This window comes from Pleurodeles waltl, chromosome 5, assembly GCF_031143425.1.
Source record: "Pleurodeles waltl isolate 20211129_DDA chromosome 5, aPleWal1.hap1.20221129, whole genome shotgun sequence".
In the NCBI taxonomy this organism is placed as follows: Eukaryota; Metazoa; Chordata; class Amphibia; order Caudata; family Salamandridae; genus Pleurodeles; species Pleurodeles waltl.
Genome location: NC_090444.1, coordinates 1,650,082,244 through 1,650,095,891, shown reverse-complemented (window position 1 = coordinate 1,650,095,891; position 13,648 = coordinate 1,650,082,244).

Here is a 13,648-nt window from a genome sequence, read left to right as displayed (position 1 = left end):
TGGTGGCCTGTGGGCCCTGTGGTGGGGCCTCCTGGCCACTAGCGGCAGCTGAAGTGGAGGGCTGTCCACTTGACTGGCTAGTGGTTGGGGCCCGCTGTTGTGCTGTTGCCTCCTCACGATGTTGGCCTTGTCTGCCAGCACCCCTTCTATGGTGATCAGGGTGATGTTGATGGCCTGCAAGTCCTCCCTGATCCCCTGATACTGCCCCTCCTTCAGCCACCTGTTCTCCTGTACGTTGTCAAGGATCTGGCCCATTGTGTCCTGGGAATGTTGGTAGGCTCCCAGGATCTCAGAGAGTGCCTCCTGGAGAGTCCGTTCCCTGGTCCTGTTCTCCCCCTGGCACACAGCAGTCCTCCCAGTGTCCCTGTTGGTCTGTGCCTCTGTCCCCTGAACAGTGTTGCCACTGCCAATGACCCCTGGTCCATGATTGTCTTGGCTGCGAGGTGTGGCCTGGGGTCCCTGTATAGGTGGGCACACTGCTCATTGACGTGTCCTGGGGACAGAGGTGTGAGTATGCTGGGTGGGTGCTGTGGTGTTGGATCCTAATGGAGAGGCTCTGTGGTGGTCTGTGAGTGGGCTTGGGTAACTGGCTATCCAGTTGTCTCTGATGGGCCAGGTAGGTCAGCCAGATCCTGAAGTCCAGAGTTACTGTCATCACTGGAGGCATCTTTTGTTGGGGGACTGGATAGTCGTGGCACCTCCTCTCCACTGACATTGGCTGGGACACCTGTGGGGATGTAAGTGCTGTATTATGCTTCCAGTGTGAGACATAGTGTACATCCCTGGCTTCCCCTCTATTGTTGGTATTGCCCTGCCACCTTTTGTTTGTGTATGGTGATGTATTGTGTGATTATTATTTTCCCTTTGCTGTGCATGCGTTAGTGATGGGTGTCCATGCAGGGCTGGGAAGGGTGTCCATCCGTTTGTATAATAGCATGCAGGGTCTTGCATTGTGGTTAGTCAAATGTGTAGGTACAGTGTGTGGGATGGAGTGGAGTGATGGGAGTGAGGTTGAGGGGGTGTGATGGTATGCAGGTATGGGGGTGAAAAGTGTTAAATATTGACTTATCAGTGTCCAGTCCTCCAGCTATTCCAGCGAGTCCCTCATGATGCAGGATTGGCAGTATCCTCTCCTCCCATACTGTGAGCTGTGGGGGAGGAGGTGGTAGTCCACCGCCAGTCCTCTGTATGGTGAGCTGGTGCCTTGCTGCTATGGAATGTACCTTCCCCCGCAGGTTGTTCCCCTCTTCCCAATGTTGTCCCTTGTTCTTGGGTGCTGTCCCACGGCATTGGCCCTGTCCACGATTCTCCGCCATAGCTCCATCTTCCTTAGAATGGATATCACCTGTACCCTTACTCCAAAGAGCTGTGGCTCTACCCTGACATTTTCCTCCACCATGAACCTTAATTCCTCCTCACTGAAACGGGGGTGCCTTTGTGGTGCCATGGGTGTTGTGTGGTGTGTGTTGGTGAGAGTGTGTTGAGTAATGTAGTGGGGTGTGTGATGTGGAGTGCGTGAGGGATGTATGGGTGTGAGTGATGTGTGTGTCTAGTTGTCTGTGCTGTTCATGTCAATCTCCTGGCAGTAATTGTTGTTGGTAAAGGGTTGTGAGCAATGTGGGTGTGTGTTTTATAGTGGTGTGGGTGTGTGGGTGTGGTGTGTGTATGAGTGTCAGGTGTGTGTTTTTCATATTGGCCAATGTAGTGTTGTTTTGAATGTGGGTGTCCATTCTGAGCACGGCAGTATGTACCGCCAATGGTTTACCACCGTTGAATGTCCGCTGTGGTGATTTGTGGGTCATAATGTGATGGGTGTTGTTTTGTCGACATAACGATATGGGTTTTGGGACCGCCGGTTTAGCACCGACCATTGAGCTGAGGGATTTTTGTATGTGGCTGTATTCTGTCGGATTGGTATGTGTGTGTCATAATATGGTGAACGGATATTCACCACTGCGGCGGTATTTTGGCAGCCGTCAGCGTGGTGGTAGGCAGCATTTACCGCCAATGTCGTAATGAGGGCCTAAGTGACTTGCTCGGAATCACATGAAGATGTGGCCGCACTGGGACTCGAACCTGGTGCAGCAGTTCCAAAGTCGGTAGCTCTGACCCTAACATCACATAGTGTGGGCTGAAGTTTGGCCTATAATGGGTTTGAAGTTTCAACAGGAGGTCGAGCGGAGCCAGAGTCTGAGTTCTGACTTGAGCCTGGCTCCAGCTTTCAGTGGCAAGCCCACCTCTATTATCAAGCCCCTGAGGGCTCGAGATTGGCTCAAGCCAGATGAATGACTCCGGCATCATCGCGCCCCTACAGGACCCGAGAAGGGAAAATGAGCTCAAGCAATCTGTAAATGAGCAATGGGAGAGAAATTGTAAAAAAAGAAGGGTGCAGGGGAGGGGAAGAGAGACAGGGCAAACAAAGGCGAAAAATCACCAGGAAGTGGCAAGGCATACAGGGATATAGGCAACATCCTTAGGATATACCAGTGGAAGTTGGACTAAATTAATCGCATAGAGAAGTGGGAAAGAAAATAAAGAGCAGGTGAAGGAAACATCCACCATGTATATGTGATGAGACTGTGACATGGTGGTGTGAAAAGCAGATCGGGCTGGGGCATAAGCAGTAGTGTGACATGCGACTGCCTGTGATTGCCTACACTGCTCTACTTTGGGACTTTTAGTAGTACCAGCCTGTCAAGGCATGCTCATATCCACCAATGTTTGTCCACCACTTTCTCCTACCCCTCCCCCTGACTGTCATATTAAGACAATATTTTTGCTGACTGACTCGGCTGTTACCTTGGCCATACAAGCCAAACCAGTCCCTTGATGCTGCTCTGGATCGGCTCTTTCAATAAATTCCCTGGTTTGTCCACTATGATTACAAATAAAGAAACAAACATTGCTTCCATCTCTCACAGTAACAGAACAAACCTTCAGCCAGAGTCCAGACTGAGGGTCTGATCTCCTTTTGTCTTCTCTTTAAAGGCTCTCACTTTCCAACTCTCATGAATAGCTCTCTTCACCTTTCACAGACTGTCCTCCTGTCCAGTCCCCTACCAACAATAAATGACTCCCTTTTCCAGCATGCTGTACTCCTCTGTATACCTTGATGACCCCTCACTGCTTTTGATGACCCCCTGTTTTGACTCTTGTGCTCTCGCTAACACTGATGCACTCATTGCTGCCCTTCAGCACTCACTGATCTCTCATGATTCCCCACTGCCTGTCCAGGGTTCACTTACCCCTTGTGGGCCCTAAAAACAGACTTTAGAAAGGGATGAGGCTCCAGTGGAAGCTCCAAGAGCTGGTCACAGCACGATTACTGGGTGTGGGGCGCTTATGCTGGATGCTGGGGCAAGTCCATGTGTGCACTGCTTTATACAAAGTGAGCAGAGTGATTACATTAAAGTGAGCTAATCAATGTCATTCAAAGTGAAGGTGAATGCTTTTATCAACTGAATTCTAGAGAGATTTGATTAGAAACAACCATTGGCAAAACCAATAGGTCTGGCCCATGCAAGACCTGTTGGGTTTGTCAATTGGGTGGTGGTGGCTAATGGGGGTAGCAAACAAAGATGAGGTGGGTGGGAGGGTGGGGACATAGGGTTGAAAAAACAGAGTGTGGTTGGGAATAAGTAAAGCATAATTTTTATGATGCTTCGCCGCTGTGTTTTTAAGAAGAATAAACAGACTCACGTGCAACTTCTCTACTTTAGAAGTACAGGTGGATGAGACCGCCTCAAAGTGTCAAGCGTCCCACTGTCTATTACAGGAACTGGCTGCCTTGCCTCTGCCTGCTGAAGTAACCAGCCATGCACAGAGAGTATGCACATGTGCAGTGTGCCTGGTGTCAGCCCTGCCCCTTCCGTGAACGATCCTCTCAGGTGCTATGGTTGTGCTATTGGATCGAGCATTATCAGGATCAAAATGAGTGAAGGAGTTTCTTACACCACATGCCAACATTTTAAAAATAAAACTCTATGTTTAAAAGGAAGTGAAACAAAATTACAAAATATAATGTAAAACATTTGTCGAATGTGATGAAGATAAACAGGAACCGAGCTTGGAGCAACGCCTGTCACAGCGACTGTGACGAGAAACAGGAATGGAGCAACTAAAAATATGTGTGCTTGTGTTATGGGCAGAGACAAACTAAAAAATAGCGCACCAAAATGAACATAAATGCCCGAAAGTGAAAGCCCACTAGTAATATGGCCATGCTCTGTGGGAAAGAGGAAGATACAAAAAAGAAGAAACAAAGAACACTTATTACTCACATGGAGCAAACCTTTTACAAGGGTGTTGGACCTGGCCCTTATACAGGGTCATTCCCCAGACTTTTTGCCTTTTGCCTCCTCATTTTTCTGACCTTTGTTGTCTAACGTTTTGACTCTGAGAACTTTTTCACTGCTAACCAGTGCTAAGGTGCATGTGCTCCCCCTTACAAAATTGGTATGATTGGCTTAAACCTAATTGGCATATTTAATTTACCTATAAGTCCCTTGTAAAGTGGTATCCCTATACCCAGGGCCTGTAAATTAAATGCTACTAGTGGGTCTGCAGCGCTGCTTGCGCCACCCACTGAAGTAGCCTGTCAAACCTATCTCAGGCCTGTTAGCGCAGGGCCTGTGTGCGCAATTTTCTGCCAGAGGGACCTGGTATCTAAATTTACTTGCCAGGCCCAGAACTCCCCTTTTACTACATGTAAGTCACCCCTAAGGTATGCCTTAGCTAGCCCTTTGGGCAGGGTGCCATGTATGTAGAAGGCAGGACATGTGCCATGTTGCATGGCCTGTCCTGGAAGTGACAAACAGCCTAACATAACTTGGTGTCTCACTGCTGTGAGCGCTGCCTTCACATAGGATTCCATTGGAAATGCCCTGCCTTATGTGTAAGGGGTATTGTCTGATTTATGAGGGGTAGCGTAGGCATGTTTGGTATGGTTGTGATAGTGGTGAGAAATGCTGCTTACTGGTGTAGGTGTATTTTTCATTACTATCACAGAAATACCACTTCTAGAAAGTGCACATTTATCTGTGCTAATGACTTTGGTGTTTTGCAGCTTGCCTCCAATCCACATCTGGGCAGACTGACAGTTGGGGCTTTGTGCATACTTTTTAGACAACCTGAACACAGGGAGGGTGCAGGTGTCACAGAGGTGCATCTACATATTGTAAAGCCTTCCTGAGCTGAGAGAAGGGAGAGGCGGGGCACACCTGCATTTGTAAAGTGTCGGCGAGACCGGATCCTCTGGGTTTGCGTCTGTTCCCAATATGTCCACCTCTTGGCATCTCCAAACTCTACTAGCTATCGTAGCACAGAGTTAAAGAATGGCCAAGTGGGGGATTGGGTTTTAGGTTGGGAACAGCGGGGAAGGAGACCTGTGGTAACAAGTGTTTAGAACACAATAGCAAGGTTATTCATATTAATCTTCATGAACTTTATTTTAATTATCTATACTCTAATAACATGAGAGATCAAGAACTTTTCCATAACGTGACCTTTTTAACTCTGGATACCTGGAAATAAAAGAAGGATTACGCGGACTTTCATATGAGCGTTTTCAAAATAACATATTTTTATAATCATATACTCTGAACATTGAACTCTCTCAAGTTAGTCCTTAGAATAGCAATTACGTCATAACAAGAATCAAAGAGTACATTCATTCCCAAAGAATTAACTGCGATAGGATTCATGAATAATACTGTAGAAGAGGTAAACTGACTAAACTTGTTTTGTCTAGAAAGATCGCACTCTGTTTGGTCTGAGTTTCAGGATTCAATTGCCCAGAAATTATTGCGCACCTTATTGCCAGACTGCGCACCAAGACTCAAATACTTGAAATGATCGCGCGCTCTGCTGATCTGAACTGCAAGGGTTAATTGCCAAGAATGAATCGCGCACACTGTTGCCGATTCAACCCTCAAGATTCAAATGCCTTGAAATGATTGTGCCCTCTGCCGATGCGAACTGCAAGGGTTAATTGCCAAGAATGAATAGCGCACACTGTTGCCGATTCAACCATCAAGATCAGAATGCCTCGAAATGATTGTGTACTCTGCCGATCCGAACTGCAAGGGTTAATTGCCAAGAATGAATTGTGCACACTATTGCCGATTCAACCATCAAGATTCAAATGCCTCGAAATGATCGCGCACTCTGCTGATCTGAACAGCTAGGGTTAATTGCCAAGAACGAATCGCGCACACTATTGCCGATTCAACCATCAATATTCAAATGCCTCGAAATGATCACGCACTCTGCCGATCCGAACAGCTAGGGTTAATTGCCAAAAACGAATCGCGCACACTGTTGCCAATTCAACCATCAAGATTCAAATGCCTCGAAATGATAGCGCTCTCTGCCGATCCGAACTGCAAGGGTTAATTGCCAAGAATGAATCGCGCACACTGTAAATCACAAGGCCAAAACTCAAATGCTTCTAGAAATGGAGTCGGGGCCTACCCCGACCTCCGCCTTACCGCCCTGCTTGAAGATCAGCAAAATAATGAGGACAGGGCCAGGTAAATGCCTGACTAGGCCTCTGGAACAGGAGTTCAGGGAAATGCTGCTGCTCTGCACCGGGACCTCTGAATAGTGAGCACGTGGAGCTGGGCTGGGTCCCTTAAATAGACCCAAGCCCCGCCCACATGTCACACCCAGCCAGGCTGCAGGAAAGGCGTCTAGAAAGGCTCAGAATAGGGACCACACCCTAACCACACCCTGTATTCTTGCAGCAAAGCTTGAAAATGAACAATACATTACAAACACCATTAATGACATTTCAAGATAAATACCTGAAATGCAAAATGTTAATATACAATATCAACACATAATGCATGAATTATTACAGTGCATAAGGTTTGTCATTTTGAGTTATGCTGCCCGTAGAGCGCTCACTGTCCTGGTGTTGACAGTACTCTCCCCTCCCGAACGCGCTCTAGGGCCTGGCTTGTCTGGGTTTAGGTGGTGAAAACGCCACATTAGTCGTGGAGCATGAATGTCAGATGCTGAGACCCATGAGTCATTCTCTGAACCGTACCCTTTCCAAGATATTAGATACCAGAGAGTACGACCTCTAAATTTTGAATCCAGAACCTGTTTTACTTCGTATTCCAATTCTCCTTGGAATAGTACTGGAGTTGGTAGAGAGCGAGTTTCCTGGAATGCTCTTTTCAGGAGAGAATTATGAAACACTGGATGAATACGTAGTGATTTTTGTAATTGTAGTTTCTAGGTTACTGGATTGATTTGTTGAAGAACTGTGTAAGGAACTATATATTTGGGATTAAACATATGTCTTTTCTTGGAATCAATGTGGCGTGTGGAAAGCCACACTCTACCTCCTGGCTTATATTGTGGTCCCTCACAATGTTTTTTGTCATAATGTTTTTTATACTTTTGTTTTGCTTTGTTTAGATGTTGCTGAATTTGTTTCTGGGTTTGATGGAGTTGTCGTATTGTTTCTGACACTGCTGGTGTAAGTGAACTATCTTGTGGAATTGTGATTGGCAAAGTATCTGGGTGAGTCAAGACTGGGGCGGTGGAGAAGGCTTCTTTTAAGGTTGAAAAAGCCTTGTCAGCTTCTGGAGACCATATAAATGGTTCTTTCTTTCGTAGTAACTTGGTGATTGGTGCCACTGTCTGTGAGAAATGGTGTATGAACCTGCAATAGAAGTTTGCAAAACCAAGGAAGCACTGAACATCTCGAACAGCTTTTGGGATTGGCCAATCAGACACTGCTTGCACTTTTCTTTCTGCCATGACCATGCCTTGAGGGGTAAGGATGACCCCTACAAATTCAACGGTGGTAACATGAAATTCACATTTGCTCAATTTGCAATATAACTGATGTTTTCGAAGGGCTGTGAGAATCTTCTGGACATGTTGTACATGTTCGACTTCGTTATCAGAATAGATTAGAATATCATCAATATAAACTATTGCAAATAGATCTAGATATTCTCTAAGGACATCATTCAGAAAGATTTGGAACACTGCTGGAGCATCACAAAGTCCAAAGGGCATGACTGTGTATTCAAATAGACAATATCGATTTTTAAAGGCAGTTTTCCACTCGTCGCCTTCTCTCATCCTGACTAGGTGATAAGCTCCTCTTAGGTCTAACTTGGTGTAGATTTTGGCTTTTTTAACTTGGTCCAACAGGACAGGAATCAAGGGTAATAGATATTTGTTCTTTAGTGCGATTTTATTTAATCCTCTATAGTCTATACAAGCCCTAAGATCCCCATTAGCCTTGGGGACAAAAAAAGAGGAGATGCTGCAGGAGACTTGGAAGGGCGGATAAATCCATTAGCTAGAAATTGATCTAAATAGTTTCTTAGATATTGATTTTGGTGTTCAGACAGCGCATAAACACGACAACTAGGGAGTATAGCACCAGGAGTCAGATCAATTTGACAGTCATATGGTCTGTGAGGTAGCAAGGTTCCTGCTTCTTTTTCGTCAAAAACATCAAGGAAGGATGAATACTGGAAAAGCAGTGTTTCATCTTTTTCAGCAGCTATGGTTATGTGGGATTTGTGAGAATCTGTGACACTTGATGTATGGAGACATTTTTCTTTACACAGAAGTGAAGAAAACATGATTTTCCTTTCTTGCCAACTTATTAAAGGATTATGATAGCTTAACCATGGCATTCCTAGGATAATTCCATATTGAGGAGCATGGATTACATCAAAGATTATTTTTTCTACATGTTTGGTGTCTTGAATTCCCCCTTCACAGATCAAAGACAAGGAGAAGGTCTGCAGAGCCACCGGACCACCAGCTAGGAGTTTTCAATCTACGGCTTGTATTACTTCTGGTGTTTTCTTCTTCTTACATGGGATCCCCCATGTTTGAATCAATTGTGCATCAATAAAATTACCAGTAGCCCTGGAATCTACTAAGGCTTTCTTTAGATAAGTCTTTTGTTTTACCATTACTTCTAGATCTAACTTTACATTTCTTGACTTGAGTAAAACGTTTCTACCATCTTGTGAAGGGTCCACGGTTACAACCAAGAGCAACCCTTCCTTACACCTTGGGTGTTCTAGTTTTCCTGCTTGATCTGTGCATTTGCTACAACCTTCTTGGTAGGAGTTTGTTTGCTTTTCGGTTTTGCTGGACATTCTTTAGCAAAAGGGCCCTTTTGACCACAGTACAGACATTGTCCGTTCTTTCTACGTAGATCTTTCTCTTCTTTCGTTAAGGGCCGCCTGATGGTTCCTATTTCCATTGGCTCATGATTGTTGTCTCCATGAACTTGTGATTCTCTATGCTCATGAGCACGCCAGGAATTTTTCTCAATCTTTTTGCTTGTTCCCTGTCGTTCTGCAAGACGATGATCTAATCTCAAAACAAGATTTATCAGATCTTGACAATCCATGGGTTGAGGATCAATCTGTGCAAGAATGTCTTTTAACTCCTCTTTTAAGTCCTTGATAGAACAGGGCTGATCTCTTTTCCTCAGGCCAGCCCGTTTCTGCTACCAGCTGATTAAAGTTAGCCAAGTAAGAGACAAGATCCTTATTTCTTTGTCGCAATTCTAACAGTTCTCGGTCTGCGGACAGAGTAACTGCTCTTCGATCAAAAACACTTTCAAATTCTCAGACAAAGTCTCTCCAGTTATAAAGCAAGAGACTATCTCGATGCATGAGAGGGATTGCCCAGGTGGCCGCATCTCCAGTCAAATAGGAAATCAAGAAGGCCACCCTGGATTGGGGATCAGGGAAGATGTTTAGTCGACAGGTGAAATGCAATTCTACGTGAGTCAAAAAGGATTGTACCTTCTGAGGATCACCTGAAAACCTTTCTGAGGGAGCCAAAGGAATGGGTGTGGGAAATGTTAGTTGGAGGATTCCCTCCTGAACCTTGAGGAGGAGGATTAAGCCTACCCGCACCCAGAGGACTTTGCTCCTTCTTTCCCACTCTGTCTTGTAACTGATCCACCCTTTCTGCTAGATTGGCTGCCATGTCTTTAGATTCAACTACATCCAATTGGAGCTGTGTAATTATCTTAAGTAAGTCGTCCAATGTGGCCATATTGAAAACCTAGCACAAACCAGGAGGATACAAATTTGTGGGCTCACTATTCTGTCAGCGAGACCGAATCCTTGGGGTTTGCGCCTGTTCCCAATACGTCCACCTCTTGGCAGCTCCAAACTCTACTAGCTATCATAGCACATAGGTAAAGAATTGTCAAGTGGGGGATTGGGTTTTAGGTTGGGAACAGCGGGGAAGGAGACCTGTGGAAGCAAGAGTTAAGAACACAATAGCAAGGTTATTCACATTAATCTTCATGAACTTTGTTTTAATTATCTATACTCTAATAACATGAGAGATCAATAACTTTTCAATAACGTGACCTTTTTAACTCTGGATACCTGGAAATAAAAGAAGGATTATGCAGAATTTCATATGAGCGTTTTCAAAATAACATCTTTTTATAATCATATACTTTAAACATTGAAATCTCTCAATTTAGTCCTTAGAATAGCAATTACATCATAACAAGAATCAATCAGTACATTCGTTCCCAAAGAATTAACTGCTATGGGATTTATGAATGATACTGTAGAAGAGGTAAACTGACTAAACTTGTTTTGTCTAGAAAGATCACACTCTGTTTGGTCTGAGTTTCAAGATTCAATTGCCCAGAAATTATTGCGCACCTTATTGCCAGACTGCATATCAAGACTCAAATACCTGAAATGATCGCGTGCTTTGCCGATTTGAACTGCAAGAGTTAATTGCCAAGAATGAATTGCGTACACTGTTGCCGATTCAACCATCAATATTCAAATGCCTCGAAATGATCGCGCCCTCTGCCGATCCGAACTGCAAGGGTTAATTGCCAAGAATGAATCGCGCACACTGTTGCCGATTCAACCATCAAGATTCAAATGTCTCGAAATGATCGCGCACTCTGCCGATCCGAACTGCAAGGGTTAATTGCCAAGAATAAATCGCGCACACTATTGCCGATTCAACCATCAAGATTCAAATGCCTTGAAATGATCGTGCACTCTGCCGATCCGAACAGCAGGGGTTAATTGCCAAAAACAAATCACGCACACTGTTGCAGATTCAACCATCAAGATTCAAATGCCTCGAAATGATAGCGCACTTTGCCGATCCGAACTGCAAGGGTTAATTGCCAAGAATGAATCGCGCACACTGTAAATCACAAGGCCAAAACTCAAATGCTTCTAGAAACGGAGTCGGGGGCCTACCCCGACCTCCGCCTTACCGCCCTGCTTGAAGATCAGCAAAATAATGAGGACAGGACCAGGTAAATGCCTAAGTAGGCCTCTGTAACAGGAGTTCAGGGAAATGCTGCTGCTCTGCACCGGGACCTGTGAATAGTGAGCACGTGGAGCTGGGCGGGGTCCCTTAAATAGACCCAAGCCCCACCCACATGTCACACCCAGCCAGGCTGCAGGAAAGGCGTCTAGAAAGGGACCACACCCTAACCACACCCTGTATTCTTGCAGCAAAGCTTTGAAAATGAACAATACATTACAAACAGCATTAATGACATTTCAAGATAAATGCCCACAATGCAAAAGTTTAATATACAATATCAACACATAATGCATGAATTATTACATTGCATAAGGTTTGTCATTTTGCATTATGCTGCCCGTAGAGCGTGCACTGTCCTGGTGTTGACATAAAGGCTGTGCCCTGGCCTCACACAATAGGGTCATTTACCCCCCACTGATGTTTGGAGCCTGTGCTGAAGTAGAAAAAGGGAACTCCCAGAACCAGTCGTAACTGGTTGGAACCCCCTCTCCTCCCCATTGTAAAACACTCTGAAAACGTAGTATACGTGCAGGCGAATTTTAACCACAATTTAGACATCATTTGACATCACTTTGGACTCCTTACCTGGAGTTGGACAGGGCGTTGTAGAGAGGACTCACCAGGACCACCTTAGACTTCTGCTGATGTGCTGACCTGTGACCTGCCTGGTCACCAGGAGGAACTGCCACTGCTTGCACCCCCTTGTTGTGCTGTTCTGCTGCTGGGCTCCCCTTTCTTCATTGATTGTCTCCAGAGGCAGGGTGCTGTGGCCCCTGACGTCTGGAGAATTTATCTGGCCCACAGAGTGCTACTGTGTCGAGGCAGCACCATTTTAAAGCACTCCTCGTTTGCTCCAAAATCACCGCTGTAGTCCGGGGTCACAGTGAGACCTTTGCGCTTATAAAAAAGCCCCCTATGAGGCCCCCAAGATCCCTGCCACAGCCCGGGCGTTAGATTATCATGAAGCGCGAGGTACATGCTGTTTTCAGTGCCCCCGGGGCACGAGAAGAAGTCCAGAGGAGCAAGCGTGCTCCTGTCAGCACCCCCGGGGCACGGTCTGCTCTTCGGAGTGCCCCCGGGGCACCAGCCACCTCCAGTTCCCTTCGACTCACCGCAGCGGCCTGGGAACAGCTTCCTACACTCGCACACCTCATCAGGTGTGAGCGAGTGCCTCCTCGGGCCCCCAGAGGTGCCAGAGCTTCAAACAGCCCTGAAACAGGACTAGGGGAAGGCGCGGGGATGGCCCCCTTCCCCGGTCTCTGCACTAGGAGCAGGACGCCCCTTTTTTTCTTTTAAAAATGGGCATTGTTTTGAAAACCGGGAAGGGATACCTCGACGAATGTCCCTTCCCCCTCGCCCCTGATTGTTGTTGGGTCTCACCTTGCCCCCACCCTGAGGACAGGGTGTGAGGAGGCCGAGGCAGGCCCCCATCCCATTTTCTGCAAAGAGAGGGTGCCGACTGCCCCTCTCCCCCAGGAGCACTGTATGACCCCCGTTGGGCGTGCAGGAGCGCAGGGGGCTCCCTCATGCTCCTCTAGGCACTGGGGGTGCCTCCTCACCAAGAAACAAGTTACTTTCTAGGAATATAGTGGCTCAATGAGCCAAGTATGGACCTAGGGGAATTTATATGTGTTGGACCTGGCTTTTTGACAGGGTCATCCCCAAACTTTTTGCCTCCTTCCTCCTATTTGTTCTGACCTGTTGTTGTTGGCTTTTGAACTCTGGGCACATTACCACTGCTATCCAGTGCTAAAGTGCATATGCTCTCTGTGTAAATTGTACTGTTGATTGGTTTATCCATGATTGGCTATTTGATTTACTTGTAAGACCCTAGTAGAGTGCACTACATGTGCCCAGGGCCTGTAGATTAAATGCTACTAGTAGGCCTGCAGCACTGGTTCTGCCACCCACTTCAGTAGCCCCTTAACCTGGACTCAGGCCTGCCATTGCAAGGCCTGTGTGTGCAGTTTCACTGCCACTTCGACTTGGCATTTAAAAGTACTTGCCAAGCCTAAAACTCCCCTTTTTCTACATATAAGTCACCCCTAATATGTGCCCTAGGTAACCCCTAGAGCAGGGTGCTGTGTGGGTAAAAGGCAGGACATGTACCTGTGTAGTTTATATGTCCTGGTAGTGTAAAACTCCTAAATTCGTTTTTACACTACTGTGAGGCCTGCTCCCTTCATAGGCTAACATTGGGGCTGCCCTCATACATTGTTGAAGTGGCAGCTGCTGATCTGAAAGGAGCAGGAAGGTCATATTTAGTATGGCCAGAACGGTAATACAAAATCCTGCTGACTGGTGAAGTAGGATTTAATATTACTATTCTAGA